The sequence below is a fragment of the Lathyrus oleraceus genome, chromosome 2 (genome assembly GCF_024323335.1).
Source record: "Lathyrus oleraceus cultivar Zhongwan6 chromosome 2, CAAS_Psat_ZW6_1.0, whole genome shotgun sequence".
In the NCBI taxonomy this organism is placed as follows: Eukaryota; Viridiplantae; Streptophyta; class Magnoliopsida; order Fabales; family Fabaceae; genus Lathyrus; species Lathyrus oleraceus.
This window is the reverse complement of record NC_066580.1, coordinates 33,410,199-33,428,755: the sequence shown is the minus strand read 5'-3', so window position 1 is coordinate 33,428,755 and position 18,557 is coordinate 33,410,199.

Below are 18,557 nucleotides of genomic sequence, written 5' to 3'. Positions count from 1 at the left end.
AGAGTCATTTTTCTTCTTGTAAGATGCAGCCAAACGAAACTTACAAAGCATGTTACGACATTCGATAACATACCTTCTAGAATCAGTGCGTTTCACCGTAAAGTCAGCAAAGTTGTTCATATGGTATTTTTTGATTGCCAAGACACATTCCTCTTTGGTACGAAACATGTCTCCCACCTTTAATTCGCCTACTGGTCTCGGATACGGATTATAGAAGACACTGTCGGACATTTCATCATCGTGAAGATCCATATTTGTCATATGTTGAGGAGGAATATAGGCATGAGTAGGAGGTATTGGTGGTGGTTGAGCCTCATCTTCATCGTCGTTATTCAGGATGTGATCAACCTGTATCTCAGTCTCCTCTTCTTCTTCATCAACAACGTCGACCTCTACTTCTGCTTCTGGGTTGAGTTCATCTGACCATTGTGCATCATCTGCAGCATCTCCACCAGCTGGATCCTGATCTGTTAGTTGAGACTGTTGAGACGGTATACATGGTTGTAGAGTAATGTACAACTCGATACAATCCATGCCTGAATGTTCATGACTAAGAAACATGCTTTCAACATCTTCATCGTCTCGTATCTTTAGGGGGAAAAACTTGCATTGACCATTCTCAAAAAATATAGGATTCTGATATGTCATCTTTGACACAATACCTGATGCTATAAAGGATTGTATTCTTTTTTTGAAATGCAAAAAGGTTGCATTTCTCTTCATCGTGACTCTAATGGTATCAGTGTTTCTAAAACAAAAACCATGAAGCTCAGACTCAAAAGTTTCACCGTTGCAGTGAACGTTGATACTGTATAATGATGAAGATGACATTTTGGAGATGAAAGCTATTTTGCAAGTGCAGATGAATGTGAGTGAAGATGAAAAGTAATTTGCAGATGATAAGTATTAATGTGAGTGAAGATGAAAATTATTTTGGAGATGAAAAGTATTTTGCAAGTGCAGATGAATGTGATAGTAAGACTCTTAAATAAATGGTATCAGTGTCTCACATTGAAGCTAGTCTGAGATACCGTGTCAAACATGCAAGTAATTTCAGAGATGAGGTGTCTGTCATGCAATACAGTGTGAGTTGATGTGTCAAGCATGCTAGCTAGTCAAGAGTTGATGTGTCTGTCATGCAAGACAGTGTGAGTTGATGTGTCAAGCATGCTAGCTAGTCAAGAGTTGATGTGTCTGTCATGCAAGACAGAAGTGAGTATTCAGCATGCAGGATACTAGAGAGCCACGTGTCTGAGATGATGTGTCAATCCTGCAAGACAGTGTGAGTTGATGTGTCAACCAGGCAAGCTATCAAGAAGGTAGTCATCAGCATGCAGGAGACAAGACAGACACGTGTCGGACACCTAAGATGGTCAGAGATGATGTGGCAATCATGCAAGCCATCCATAAGTGAGTTGTTCAGCATGCAGGAGACAATAATGCCAAGTGTCAGACATGCAGAAGGTGGCGCCATTTGGTTTGGCGCCTACCTTTAGGGCTTGTACATGGTCGCCAATTTGAATGGCGCCCCCATGGAGTCAGTCCTCGAAACCAAGCATTCAGAACTAGCCTTGCATGCATGTACCCTATGGTGTCGCCAATTTGAATGGCGCCCCCACTTTAATATTGCACATGGTCGCCAAATGAGGTGGAGACACCATGCAAACACAATTTTTCATGCACTCCTCCATTTGCCTATAAATTGATCCACTCCTTCAACAATTCTTCCACACCAACATTCTCACTACTTCATCTACATTTCTCACTACTTCATCTACATTACTTCTTTTACAATTTCATCTTCAACAAAATCTTCCATTTTCATCTACACCAACTCCCCAACAATATGTCTTTACTCACAATGGGCGAAGCACACAGAGGAACAGTTGCAAACATCACGACATACGTAAGTTTTTTCTTATACTTCTTTTTTATGTTTCATCTCCACCAACCCCATTTTATTTTGAAATACCGACTTAGTCAAGTGTTACATTATTTCTATTATAGGAGGTCTCAAGGTTTCGAACTCGAGTCCACGAATTTGTCCCAATGGACCCGATGATTCAACCTTATGTTGAACTCGCCGGTTTTGGTCACCTTAGCAAAATTATGTCTTGGTCTATAGATAACAAGTTAATTCTAGCCTTATGCGAAAGATGGAGGCCAGAGACACACACATTTTGGTTTCCAACCGGTGAGTGTACCGTGACGTTAGAAGACGTCTACATGCTTTTAGGACTACGAATTGAAGGCAAAACTGTTAATGGTAAGACCAACTATGCAAATTCAATTTGCATGGAGCTTTTAAACACTGATTTGTTAGATGATAATGCTAGGGGACAAGGTATACTACTTTCACGCCTAAAGTCATATTATAATAGTTTTTATTTAGATGAGCATTCTACCGAAGATGCTCAAATCATCAAAACTAGGTGTTACATTATGTTGTTACTAGGATCCTTTTTATTTCCCGAAGGTAGTGGTTCTAGCATGCATATTATGTACTTACCTTTACTTAGACATATAGATAGAATAGGTAGTTATAGTTGGGGATCCGCATGTCTAGCCTATCTCTATAGTTCTTTGTGCAAAAACTCCCACAAAGATACTTCTACATTTTCTGGATGTGCTGTTTTGCTACAAGCATGGGGATGGTCAAGACTACCGTCCCTAGCACCGGTCAATAACAACCCCTTCACTTTTCCATATGCAAAAAAGTAAGTTGTTTAAATTGCTATATCTTTACTTCCTTCCTTACAGTTTATTACCCATAACTAATTTATTTTAACTTTTTGGTGTAGATGGTCGGCACGCGGTATGAATTACAGCAGATGTCCGAGACACTGTATTACTCAATATCGTAACCTGTTGGATCACCTTCGACCGGCAGACGTAAGCAAAATAATTTCATTATTTCTTCATATTATGTTGACTTTTTCTACATTCATTTAAATCCTATTGTCTTTAACATTTCAGTTCATTTGGCGTCCATACCTTAATATGGATCATGAGCATCAGATCAACCCTGAAGACGCAGCCGTATGGACAACATGCACACCGATAATACGGTTCACAACAGTGGAGCTGCACAACACCGATCGTGTGAAGCTGCAGTTTGGTATGGTCCAGAATATCCCAGATCCCCCAGCTAGCCTAGGAGAATGGCATATGCGTAAAGTGAACGACCAATGGAACTACAACCCTTGGCAAACCTTCGCAAGATCAGAGTGTCGCAAGTGGAAGCACCGTCATGACCATGTCTTAACTGACGCAGTCATGCCAAATGAGGTAAAACCAAGTCGTACTTATATGGCTTGGTATAGATCAGTTGGATTTCAATTCATCACCGATGATATGTACCTCTACGACCCACGCCAGACAAGTTACACACAAGAAGGATCAACATCTAACCCCCAACAACATTCTCAGCCCGGTTACAAACAACCACCTATCTGACAAACTTTCCGTTCCACAAACACACAAACATACAACCAAAACATGCCATTCACCCAACCCCAAAACCAAGAACATCCCCCATACCACCACCAACAAATGGACCATCAACCTTCGACCGAACATCGCTTCGCACCCACACCATCACCCTACCAAAGTCGCCTTACCCAAAACACTAACCGCCCCATCACCTACCGTAGCCAAGAACCCCAAACATCACAATACCAAAACATCCCACAACCATATCTCTTCGAAACACCCCAACAACCTTTCCAACCTTTCCTAGACCCATCATTGTCACCCATGTCCCCCTTCAACCGTCCCGGTCGCCCATCCATGAGTCAACCACACCCCAACTTCTCTGGCATGGGTCATGAGCTCAGCTACGCCGGTACACCATCATTGAATACTGAAGACTATGCTGAGTTGGCTGAATACCTCAACGGATCTTCTCCTGTAAGAGGTAATGACGCTCCTAGACCATCAGATGAACAAACACCGGTGCAGAATCGTCAACGTGGGTTAGGGCCAAGGGTTAGGGTAGCTAGGGGATGTGGGACCGGAGGTCGGTTAGGTGATCCCGGTCATCACCATTAGGATTCTTTGTGTAAAATCCAAATTTTATTAATATCAATTCGTATTATGTCAAATTTATCTTTGTGTAAACTCCAAACATTAGGTTTCTTTCATAATTCTAAAATAAACACATATCATAATACAAAAATTTATAGGTCAGAAACCCTAATTCAAGGACTTGTTATTGTTATGTTGAAGGGCTTGAATTTGGTCCCTTTTGGCAAAATTCACATACACATATTTTGACAGAAACCCTAATTTTGGGTCAAGTTCGCAAGGACCTACCTCACTCATTTTTAATTATTTTGAGGTGGGACCAAGTGCATTGGAAAATTTAAGGTGTCTACTTCACTTGTTATGTTGGACAAAAATTCATAACTCTAACACAAACACATGCAATAATACAAAACATTATAGGTCAGATAACAGATAAAATGTCAAAGAGTCCAAGTTCAGGTGCCCATACCTTTCTCATAAAAATTGCAAATGATGCAAAACTTTAGTCCAAATTCATTATCTTGAAAAGATCTACAACTTTTATGTTGAAGGTTTTGTCATTTGAGGCTTTTATCATTCAAACTAAAGGGCTTGAAGTTGGTCCCTTTTGGCAAAATTCACATACACTTGTTTTGACATAAACCCTAATTTTGGGTCAAGTTCGCAAAGACCTAACTCACTCATTTTTAATTATTTTAAGGTGGGACCAATTGCATTGGAAAATTTGAGTTTTCTACTTCAAATGTTATGTTGGACAAAAATTCATATTCCTAAAAGAAACACATGCAATAATACAAAACATTATCGGTCAGATAACAGTTAAAAAACTCAGAAGTCCAACTTCAACTGCCCATAACTTTCTCATAAAAAATCCAAATGATGCAAAATTTATATCCAAATTCATTGTCTTGAAAAGATCTACAACTTTCATGTTGGAGGTTTTTTCATTTGAGGATTTTTTAAGGGAGGAGCCAATTGGATTGGCGCCCCCTCTTAAAAATTACACATAGGCGCCAATTGGATTGGCTAGGGCAGGTGCCCTAGCCAATCCAATTGGCGCCTCCTTGCAATTTTTAAGAGGGGGCGCCAATCCAATTGGCGCCTCCCTCTAAAAGTGGGGTATATTGGGAATTTTTTTGAAAACTGGGTTATTTTGGGAATTTCTTCGAAAATGTGGGTTAATTAGGTAAAAAATCCCCCTTTCATGTTTTGTTATGCCTATATGGAGCTTTTTATTTTGTTTTGATGCTATTATTGTTGAATCAGTAAAGAAATATTCACATGCTTTAAAATTTTTGGAATAGTGATAAAAAATATTATGAGATTTTTTTGGTCTGTAACTATATTTTGAACCCTTAAAAGTATTAGAATAAAAAATATTAGGTGTCTTTGTGTAGTTTCTTGTGTGTTTACCATGCATACACTACAACATTTTGACTCTACAACATCGCAACAAAACCGTTGCAGAAACTTATAAATCCGTTGTCTTTCTCTATTAGAGCGGTTTTTAGACCGTGTCAAACTAAGGCGTTGCTCTAACCTATTGCAACGGTTATTGTGTCCAATGGCAACACCCCGTACATAACCGTTTTTTTAGCATTCCTTAGAGAACGACTTCCAATAGCAACAATTGTACTTCGTTCTCATATTAAAACCGTTGACTTTCTGGTGTTTTGGGGAACGGCGGTTTCATTTGATATAACAACGGTTCGTAGCTGTTGTTCATTTGAAACCGTTCTAGTAGATCCATATCTAAATTTCTTCTTCAAAAGTTATTGCAACGATTTTATACTACGACAATACTTTATAACTTTTGTAACAAATGATTTTTTTAATGTGAAACCATTTTGTTTTAAAAACCTGATAATTATTCATAATTTTTTATACATAGCAATATTCATATACAAATTTTAAAATGATCTTTCGTTTTAAAATATATAATCAACAAAACATCTTCAATATATATTTCATATTGTCAATCATTGTTCATAATGAAAATAACATCTTTAACCTATAAAAGTAAACTTAAACATCTACATCTACATCTCCATATCTACGTCTCTTCATCATCGAATGACTGGAAATCTTCATTGATATTATCATTCATGATCTGCAAAATAAAAGTAATAAAATGAAAGTAGGATTATTATAAAGCTCTAAAACTATAATGTAAAGCATAAGACAATTCAATCTTAATTACTTGATCATTAGTTGGAGCATGTGTTGATGCAGAAGAACATAAGACACTGTTAGCATCGGTTGCAGGAGCTGATATCAGAGCTGCGAGAGCCTCTATATTCAACTCTGAGGTGTTTTGATTCAAAATGGTCTTAAGAAGCAGTTGCATTTTTCTTTCCATTTCTTCCTTATCTTGAAGACGTTTCTCCTCAATTTCTTGTATCTTATCATTAAATTGTCTAACCTCATCCGCATGCTCTTTTTTTAGTTTGGCAATTTCTTCATTTCTTTTCAAGAGAGTCGGTGTTGTGGTTCTTCCATGGAAACGCATTCTTCCAGGTTTTTGTTTTCCAAATACACTTTCAAAAGCTTCTGAAGAAGGTTGTCCATGATTTTCAATCAAGTCTTGAAGCTTTATCTAGCATATACATAATATAGTAGTAGTGAATGAAATGCAAAGAACAAGACAGAACAATCAAAATATCACAACTTTAAGAAATAAGAAAGTTTAATCTTAGATTAATTAAAAGATTAAGACATGATTAATTAATCAAAATACCATGGAGGATAAATCATACTTTTTCTAGGTATGATTAATTAAAAGACTAACAAAAAAATTGTTGAGAAAAAGGAATGATTGATTATTATTAGTAGGATGAAATTTTTTGATTCTTTCATGAAAACTCATTAGAAATTTTTGTTGTTAATCTACATGGTTTCAGTTTTCACAGCTAGTAAATGAACATAATAACTATATAAAAACAAGTGTGAGAAGGTTGTACTCATCGGTTACTTGTGAATATTCATGTGTTGATTTAGCTAGATTCCTTGTTGTTTTGAATATATACATGTGTTGCTCTAATGGATTTTCTGCAATTAATAGTGGCAACAAGATGATTATTAAACTCCTAGAAGAAACAAATTCCTCTCAATTACCTGAATTCCCTAACCATTCTCAAGAGATTAAAGGTATCACATTTGACTACTTCATTCCCCTTCCTATGTTGCAGCGGATTCTTATTTATTACAGATCAAAGGCATTACTACAAGTGTCTTATTCACATATTTACATATTCCAACCTTAAACCTATTATTTCTAACCTGAACTATTGTTTTTCACACGTAACTAATATAACACAAGGTTATGCACAACAACTCTTAACAATAATAATAACATTTAACAACAGTAACTTACTATTGCATGGTTAGTTTCTTGATCCAACTTCTTTCCTTTTCTACTTTGTCGAGTAGCAATGAACATTTCAGCCTGCGTTGGAGGTTCTTTATCTTCATTACTTTCGCGCTAAACCAAGTAAAACAAGATTATGAGAATATTAATACAATAATATAATTTAATATTCAATGAGAATAATTTATAAAATAATACCATTTTTTCTCTTATAACAGCAAAGGCTTTATTCCCCACTCGATGTCTCCATTTTAGTTGAGCTATATTTTCGGCATTTTGATGACTGACTTCCTACATTCATTCGTGTTTATTGTGAAGTGTGTATCAGGATGATGGACAGCAGTTATATGTACAAGTTCAATCAAGCTTTTATGGATATTCAAAAGTAACATTGTAGTAAGATGTTATGACTAAAGTCCTTAAGAAATGTTACTTATCAGATTAAGTATGTAATTCATTTGAAACTTCTGCTAGAACCCAAAAGTGATTTTAATTCGGTACATAATTCAGCATTGTAAAACATAAATATGAATATATCTTACTTGAGTTTTTTTATCTCTCCAATAATCCAATAACTTTCTAAAATCTTCTTCTGGTACCTCTCGTGGACGATTTTTTAGCTGCTCGCGCAAGCTTTTATACTTACTAAAATGATTCCTTTTAAGAAAACATTTGTATCGTCTCCAAGCATCATTTATAATAGCAAATACAACCTTCCTTCCTTCCTTTGGAACATTGTATGTTTCCTGCAAAAATATATATTTAGATAGAGGTATACATTAAAGTATGCTAACAAACACAATGTGTGTGAATGATATCATTTTGGTTGAGAACTCCATGGATGAAATTTATAGATTGAAAGCTACACTTAATGTTGAATTTAAAATCAAATATCTTGGCAAGTTAAAGTACTTCATAATAATAGAAGTTTCTCATTCCAAAATTGAAATTATTATTTGTCAAAGAAAGTATTTTTTGAATGTGTTGAAAGACACATGTCTCCTTAAGTCTAAACCTGACAAAACTCCTATTAATCCATCTTTCAAGTTGCATCAGGACACAACCGAGTCTTTTGAATATATTCTCAACTATAGAAGATTAGTTGGAAAGCTACTTTATCTCTTAACTACCAGGTCTTTCCTTTGAATATATCAAATAACTAACTTTCTTCAATCAATGAGATATCTTCATTTGTTCCCATTTTTTCTATATTTCTGGTTTTCGCCTTGATTTCATCATCGTAATGAGAAACTTCATGATTAACGTTGTCATTGCTCATCTCATATCCGTATTTTAAAATTGAGAAAAATACAAACCCAAACTCGAACGCAATTTTACTATTTTAAGATAAATATTTGGAATATCATGGATTAGAATTTGCGTTACTACAATGTAAATCCAATAAAATTGGATGTTAATATTTATTATAATATTTTAAAATATAAATAATAAAATGATATTTGTAAATAACTTATTTTAATCCTTACAAATTCTGTCCATAGATTTCCTTTTTGTTTCAGAAACAAACTTTACACGACTGGGTGGGTAACATCTTCCATCTTGGGTTGTCTCTTTTCGACGTGTTTGCCGGCTGATTTGTTGTATTTGCTTTGTAGATCTACTCTAGTATTTTGTCAACAAATATTATGTTTCAAACAATACTGCTCCTTTTCATGTTAGTTTCTTTGTTTGTTTTTTTTTACTTTCTTCTGCCATTGGTCCTTTGTTGGTCAAAATAGGAGATCATGAGATGAAATAGATGGATTTGGTTTTGTTTCGGTTAGACTAATTTGGCTTAGAGTTAAAAATCAATTTATTTTACTAACTTACACTATTACATGCAATCATTGTTTCTTATTCTTTATTATTATTATTATTCTCTTTTTGAATCTTTCATTTTGTCTAATTTAGTTAATATGTCAAACTAGTTCTGATCCTTAATAATAAATGTCATAAATCGAGAATTCCATCAATTCACTTTCACAATAAAAATCAACTTCACTTCCGCAATAAAACCACATTTGTTTTCTTTATAAAAGTAACCTGTTTTTATGTCTATTTGAGTACTTTTTCTATTTCTATTATGTTTTTAAGTATTTCCGTCTTTGCAAACATGATTGTATCATTTTTGTCTTCTGGAATTTTTAATGAAAATATTATCCTATTTCTTTCAAATATATTCTTTACATTTTATCTTTGTCTTTTTGATTGATGATAAAGGGGGAGAAAAGTATTTAAGGGGAAGAATCATAATTGATTTTCATATATACCTATATTCTTGAATATAAACCCACACATTTATTAATGTTTCTGATAACAATTACTTCAAAGAATAGTTTGTTAATTGTTTTGCGGGGATAAGTTCAAAACATCAGAAGCTCTTGAAGTTTTTAAGATCAGAATGTAAGTTACCAGTTTCTAAAGAAATGGTCTACTATATGAGCCTAAAACTTTCACGCTGCTGTTTGAGAAAGATCTCAACCAGGAATCAGAACCAAGCATCAAGTCTTCAAGGAATTGAAAACCAGGCTCTGAACTTGGTATCAAGATTTGAAGAATTGAATATTCCATGGTAATCAGACTTGAAAATCAAGCTCTTTAAAGAAGAATTTGTAACCAGGTTCTGAAAGATCTTTCAAAGATTCAAAGAGATTTTTTCAAAGGTAATCAGGCTCTGAAAATAGAATTTCAGAGAGAACCAGGCTCTAAAGCTTCTTCAAAAGAATTCAACCAAGCTTCTGAAGTAAAGTTCATCAGAATGTTGAGTTTAAGCCTACAACTACCATAGTTACAGTACAACTTGGATGCAAAATTTGTGGAACCCAAGGACACATAACTGCTGAATGCAATCTTTTAGCTGAATCAAACCCAGATCATATCAATTATGCCCAAGAAAACCCTTATTCAAACACACATAACCCAGGACGGAGGAATCACCCTAATTTTTCTTATAAAAACAATAACCCTACTCAAAACTCTACACCTCAAAGACCATCAAGTTTGCAAGCTCAAAGACAAACACAACCTATACAAGCTGCTCCTCAGAAATCCAACCTTGAGAAAATCATGAAAAATTTCATTTCAGCTCAAACTCAACAAAATAAAGAATTCATGAACCAAAACGTTCATATAAATGAGCTGGTTACACAATTAGGCACCAAGGTCGATTTTGTGGTAGCCCACAATAAGATGCTTGAGACCCAGATCTCTAAAGTGGCTCAACAACAAGCTGCTCAAGCTACACCATAAGGATCATTTCCTAGACAACCTCAACCTAACACCAAGGGGCATGCTAACGTTATTGCCCTGCGGAGAGGAACTACATATAATGAACCTGTAGATCTTAGGTTGAAGAAACTAGAGCCACCAAAAAAGGATGTTGTGACCACACCAGAGAAACAAGCAGTATAGGAACCTATAGAAACTGAGAAACAAAGAGAGGAAGAATTTAAAAATAAGGAAGAGGTAAAAGAAAACCAAGTTTACATACCACCCCTCCTTATAAACCACTGATCACATACCCGCTGTTGAGACAGTTTTTAAGTGTCGGGTTTTGTTATCGTATCCACAGAGATTGTAAGATATCACTGCCGTTCAATGGTTGAATTAATCTTAACTTAATGTAACACTAGGGTTTTGGTTTTAATCAAGTTATCTTGCATACAAAGTAATTAATTGCGGTAAAAGTTACGTTTTGATTAATATGAGAAATATTGTCAAAGTTAGGTTTCAATTATTACATTTGCTTTGCATGTATTTGCTCGGTCAACAATCTTATAAACTCCTTTAGATGATAAATAATTTCACAAAGTCCTCTCAATGCGTTTCTCTCGAACACCCATTGTGAGTTTTGTCATTTTGATCCATTGTTTCTCTCGAACACAATCTATCAAAAAGACAACGTTTTGGTTCAACCTTATGGTGAACAAAATCATTCGTTACTATCTCTAGCTAACAAACAAGTTTGGATGAAAACCTAGGTCAAGAATCGGTAAACATCTCTCGATCAAATACCAACACAAAGAGTTTTAAATAGAAACAAAGTTTTCATCATATATTTACCGTTAAAGAGTTTACATATGAGGATCCTTACATTTACACACAAAGCTAGCAATCACCTACATCTAACCTTGACAAATGGAAGACTTAGCTACTCATTTTCATGGTAGCTTGGTCGGCAAGTAAGGAAAGAGGGTTGATCAACATCCAAGTCGAATAATCGAAGTTGGATGGGAATCCACCTTCTTTTTGTGGAAGATGGTTGCTAGATGAAGAGAAATGAAATTAGGGCATAAAATCTCCCACAAAGCAATGCTGTAAAATATCTAGGAGAAAGTACAAAAAATGGAAAAGTTGGTAAAAATGAGGTATGGTGCCCAAAAGTGGCACCTGCTACTTATAGACAAGTGCAGAACTGTCATGCTCGCTAGGCGAGCAGAATGGCTCGCCTAGCGAGGTCCTAAAATGGGCACAAAAAGCCCCTGCGCCCAGAGCAAACAGGGCTTGCTAAACTGTCATGTTCGCCTAGCGAACATACCTTCGCCTAGCGAAGGAAACGCTCCAAGCTCGCCCCCAGCGAGGTTGAGAGGTTTAGCTACTGGAATGCTCGCTGGGGACTCGCTAGAGCCTCGCCTAGCGAGTGAGTGCTGGCTGCACTTTTTCACCAAAACAGAATGAATTCGCTGCAGACTTCGCCATGAGCTCGCCTAGCGAATTAATTTGCTAATTTACTGGAGCAGTTCGCCAGGAGCTCGCCTAGCGAACCCATTCTTCGCCACAGACTCGCCTAGCGAGCAGGCAGATGAAATGCTCCTTTGCTTTGGTTCCTTTGCCAATTCTCTTGTGTCTTTATTATCAATTAATTCATGCCTTTCCTGCACAATAACAAACACATCAAAGGCACCAAGCTTGTTTATCAATGTACGCATTCCATGTAAAATAAATGTGATTTTGACAATTTTAGCAAGGCAAAAGAGTGAAAGATGCCCACATATGATAGCTCAAATAAGCACTTTTGGGCATCTAACAACTCTCCCCAACTAGATTCTTGCTTGTCCTCAAGCAAAGTATGCCTCTTGAAAGACAAGAGGATTTGCATAAAGAAACGGTTTCTCCGAAGTTGGATAAACGGCTCAAACACAAGCGAAATTCGCATATACAAGTTCCCAACGGTTTGAATAAAATAATACCTAGGAACTTAAACTTAAATAGCAATGCAAAATATTTATCTATCTACAACAATACTCTTCTGAATGAATCATCCTATCTCTCCTCTTCGAATCAGGAATGAAGATTTTGCGCGTTTGCAACCGCGAGACTAATCTCGCTCTCTAACAAATAATGAAGAAATCAAACAGATTCATACAATGTCTAATCAATTAAAAATGGTACTGTGGAAGCATAAAGATCACTAAGGGCTTTTCGGTTGAAGCTTGGTCAGGTTAACAAACAAGGGTCATTTCTAAGGCCATTGAAACGAAAGTGCCGATGCAAAAGAGACATTCACAGTATTATTCACACTACTCGACTTGTTTCATCTGTTTCTTATTTGTAACCTTCACAACACATATTCCACAACTCAACTCTTATTTTTCACTATTTTTCTTCCAAGCAAGCATTCATTTTCATTCTTTATATTTTTGTTCTTTTCTTTCACATCAAATGTACAAAACAGATGTTTCTTTTCTATATTTTCTATACATATATTTTTCTATGCTTGCTCGGTTTTTCTTTTCTTTTTCAAGAGTTGTGGTGCTTACCAATTCTTTTTCGTTCTCCCCAACTTATATCTTCCACACCCTAAGTGAATGCTCTTACCTTTTTACGGCAAAAGAACAATAATCAATATTTTCCGGGTTGTAAAAAAAAGATTTTTGAGATCTCGCTTTATTTCAAGCCGAGATTCAACTGTTTAGGCTCAAAGGGGTTAACAAATACTCTCTCTGCTCACAGGTAAGTTGTTTTTGGATGTAGTTGTGCTCGAAAGAAAACAAGTGCCTTGATCATTTCTAATTGCTTCCACAATTTCACAATAATAACAGACAAATAATGAATCACATGAATCAACAAAACTTATTAGAATCCAGCATTTAAGTGAACAATGGAGGTTTCCTCACACTTTGTGGTTTTAGGTTCTAGATGAAACATTCATTCAATTATGTTGCACAAAGACAATATTCAATTTACCAAAAAGAGTAAAGTTCCTAATGCATTCTAAAATTCTAGCCGACGGTAACCATGTACCTTAGCTTCATTCACTTGTTATTCTTATCATTGCCATCCAAGCTCGGATGCACCTTCATTGGGTACTTCTTGAGGAGCAACCAATCTAGAAGGGTTTGCCACTCATTCAACCAAAAATTTATTAAACACACAAAATTAACAACAAACATAAATAACATTAACTGAAAAATAAAATTTTGTTCGTGGGGGACAAAACACCCCAATAGTACAACCCATGGTCAAAATACAAAATTCGAAAGTACAAATAAAAATGACATAATAAAAACTGAAATACAAATACTCAAAAACTTAACCCACAAAGGGCTCAAGACTCCTCTTCACTACCGGCCTCAGAACCGGTAGCCTCATCATCAATATCCTCATCATCAGCTTCAGCTCCCTCCCCCTCACCATAGACTGGCCTGTCCACAGGCCAATTAGCGTTGAGCATAAACTGCTCACGCGCTAACAATGCTCGAGCACCGGAGGGGTCATTACCTTGCAGCTCCAACCTCTGCATACTGTTGTGCATGTCAATCATAGCTCTTTGGGATGCTGCCATCCACTCAAAACTGTAGTCACAAACAGCCCTCAGGTACGGATCAAGTCCGGGAGAAGAAGCACTAGGACCATCAGCAGCCCGAGTACTTCCCGAGGCCGCACTGCCAGCGGTAGTCTTAGCTCTACAATACTTAGCTACATACCGATCATCAATTGGAGCCGGGATCCTAACCTGTCCACGAGACGGAAGTCTCACCCTAGCCTGAATACATAAGCTCATAATCAAACACGGGAAGGCCAGTGGGCAATTCACACGAGCCCCCGATTTCAGCCCACTCTCAACCACAATCTTCAGCTCATTGGCGATTATCCTCGCCACATCAATCTCAACATTAGTCAGGATGGAATGGACTAAATGTGCCACTGGGATCGGCACAGTAGAGGTGTGTGATTTGGGTTGGATGTTGGTTAAAACCAGAAGTAGAATCAGCTGAGCCATGGGAGTCATGTCCTCCCGGTGATATCTCACAGGAACCCCAGATGGGTTCGGCTCAACCGATCTCCCAGCCAAAAGCAGGTCGGTGGTAATGGCAGCTACGTCTCGATGAAGTCTGAGGTCGGTGTGGTACTGGTCTCTCTGATCAGCTCCCAGCTGGAGCGGTTCCCCTAGGATTCTGTTGATCGCATCCCGGTCAAAAGGAATAGTACGCCCGGCAACTCTAGAAACCCAAGTGAAGGGCTCGTCGTCGTCGGGCAGTGCGTTAGCATAGAACTCCCGCACTGTACCAATGTCATAATGCTCCAAGGGACTTATCAACCTGTCCCACTTCTTGGCGTCTATCAACCCGGCGAAAGTTCGGTAAGTGCCCTGCGGGTTGATCAGAAAACGCCTCTCAGGAAGGATTTTTCGCTTCTCCAAAGCGATGTAACGTGCCGCTTGTTTCGGGCCTACGAACTTGTCGTTGTCGAATTGAATCGGCACGGTCCTGGAAGTAGTTGCATCTCCTTTTCTCTTCTTACCAGCTCCAGATCTAGACTCCATTCTGCAAAATATACAAAGAAACAATACACACCAACAAACAGATTAGCCATTAAAACAAAATTCAAATTACTGTAATGTTCGCTGCTGCTTCGCCTAGCGAAGTTGCAGCGAACGTTACGGGTTTTGGGATTTTCTGCATTTTCAAAGATTTTCCCCCAATACCCGTACACACAAGGTTCCCACAGCAAAACCCAATGATTTCTCATGATAATGAATTGTTCTATGCTATTGGGGATGCCTAATTTCATGGAAAACCTAAAGTAAAATTAAATCCCTAATTAGAAAACCTAAATGTACAACATTGCAAACTCCACAATATCTCATGCAACCTCCATGTTTCCCATACCAAATTTATCCTATTTGCTATGCATATTTGGAATTTAAGAGTAAACAAAAAGAAAAAGGAAGTGGGGCAAACCTTTGGTAAACGGATTTGGAAAAGAGAAGTGGGGAGAGTTTGCAATTGGCGAAAGAAGCACGTGTCGGTGATAAAGATGCAACAGAGGGAGTTTGAGAAACCACGCACGAAATCCTCAGCAGAGCCGTTCAGACAAATTTTTGAAGGTAGGGCAAAATGGCTCTGCTGAAGTGTTTAAATATAAAACAGTGCTGCAGCGCTCGCTGCTGCCTCGCCTAGCGAGCAGCTTGCGAGCATGCTCGCTTCTGCCTCGCCTAGCGAGCTGCAAGCGAGCATGACAGCAAATGCATTTGAAAATGCAGCACTTGCAAGTCATCCAGCCATGTTTCGCACACTGTAACAGAATTCAACATGATACATAAAACAATAAATACTTACAATGTTGGGGTGCCTCCCAACTAGCGCTTGTTTAACGTCGGCTAAGCTCGACGGTGCGATGCTCACAGGGGAGCATCGAGCGGCTGAGCACAACTCTCGCGATCCACATGACCGCCGAGATATACTTTCAATCGTTGGCCATTCACGGTCCAACTGTCTTTCTCGTCCATGTCTTCAATGATAATGGCCCCGTACTCTTTTACTTCTTTCACCCGAAATGGCCCGGACCATTTCGATTTCAACTTCCCGGGAAACAACTTCAACCGGGAGTTGAACAATAGGACCAATTGTCCGGGCACAAATTCTTTGGTACGGATCTTCTTGTCATGATACTTCTTTGCTTTTTCCTTGTACAACCAACTTGAGTGGTATGCGGCATTGCGCATCTCCTCCAACTCAAGTAGTTGTACTTTCCTTTTGTTACCGGCCAAGTCAGGTTCAAAATTTAGAAATTTTAGGGCCCACAAAGCCTTGTGCTCCAATTCAACCGGCAAATGGCATGTTTTACCAAATACCAATTGAAACGGAGTTAGGCCAATTGGAGCTTTAAAGGCCGTACGGTAGGCCCATAATGCTTCGTCCAATTTTTGGGACCACTCTTTTTTAGAATTAGACACGGTTTTTTCTAGGATTCTCTTAATCTCTCGATTAGAGACCTCCGCTTGCCCGTTAGCCTGAGGGTGGTACGGAGTTGTCACCCTATGCGACACACCATAATGTTTTAGAATTGTTTCCAAAGGTGCATTGCAAAAGTGTGACCCTCCGTCACTTATCAACACTCGGGGGGTTCCAAAACGGGAAAAGATGTTTTTCTTTAAAAATTTTATCACCGTTTTGGCATCCGCCCGAGGTGAGGCAATCGCCTCAACCCACTTAGAGACATAATCAACAGCTACAAGCATGTACTCATTCCCGTAAGAGGGTGGGAAAGGTCCAACAAAATCTATGCCCCAACAGTCGAACACTTCCACTTCTTGGATATTTTGGAGAGGCATTTCATCTCTCTTACCTATCCCACCACTTCTTTGGCAACTGTCACAACTTTGCGCATGGGTATGTGCGTCTTTGAAAATAGTTGGCCAATAAAATCCCGATTGAAGAATTTTTGTGGCCGTTCTAACCCCATTATAATGTCCGCCATAAGGCGAGTTGTGACAATGCCAAAGGATGCTCTGGGCTTCATCACCAGTTACGCATCTCCTTAACAGGTTATCGCTACCCAACTTAAACAAGTATGGGTCATCCCAAACATAATACTTCGCATCCGAAAGGAACTTCCTCTTTTGGTTCGAAGTTAGATCGGCCGGCACACAACCACTAGCCTTGTGGTTTGCAAAGTCTGCAAACCACGGCCTAACTTGAACCTTAAACAATTTTTCATCAGGAAATTCTTCCCGGATTTCCTTTTCAGATGCGGTGACCTCGACATTCACCAAGCGGGATAAATGATCCGCTACCAAGTTTTCCGACCCCTTCTTGTCTTTAATTTCGACATCGAATTCTTGTAACAAGAGGATCCAACGGATGAGCCTTTGCTTCGAATCCGGCTTGGTCAGCAGATATTTAATCGCCGCGTGGTCGGTGTACACCACGACTTTAGACCCTATAAGATAGGACCTAAACTTTTCTAGCGCATACACTATTGCGAGTAGTTCTTTTTCCGTTGTGGCATAATTTATTTGAGCCTCGTTAAGAACCTTACTCGCATAATGTATAGCATGAAAAGTTTTGTCCTTTCTTTGGCCAAGTACCGCTCCAACGGCATAGTCACTCGCGTCACACATTAATTCAAAATTTTCCTTCCAATCGGGAGCGACTATTATTGGAGCGGTAACCAATTTTTCTTTTAAAACCTCGAAAGCTTGCAAACAATCGTCGGTGAAGAGAAATACCTGATCTTTGGCGAGTAAATTGCTCAAAGGTTTAGCCACCTTTGAGAAGTCCTTGATGAAGCGCCGGTAGAACCCCGCGTGCCCCAAAAAACTACGGATGCCCTTCACATTGACCGGAGGGGGTAATTTTTCAATTACGTCAACCTTAGCTCTATCCACTTCAAGCCCCCTTTTAGAGACTTTGTGGCCTAGCACAATCCCCTCGGTCACCATAAAGTGACACTTTTCCCAATTTAGCACCAAATTAGTCTTCACACACCTTTCCAACACCGTCTTCAAATTTGCCAAGCATAGACTAAACGTCCCACCAAACACCGAGAAGTCATCCATGAAGACTTCCATTGTTTTCTCTATTAGATCGGCAAAAATAGCTTGGACACATCGTTGGAATGTCGCCGGCGCATTGCAAAGCCCAAAAGGCATTTTTCTGTATGCGAACACTCCAAACGGACACGTGAAAGCCGTCTTTTCATGATCAACCGGGTCAACCGCAATTTGGTTGTACCCGGAGTAGCCGTCTAAAAAACAGTAGTATTGTTGGCCCGATAGTCTTTCAAGCATTTGATCCATAAATGGGAGTGGAAAATGGTCCTTACGAGTCGCGGTATTCAACCGTCTATAATCTATACACATTCTCCACCCCGTTGCTACTTTAGTCGGGATCAATTCGTCTTTGTCATTACGGATTACGGTCATTCCACCCTTCTTCGG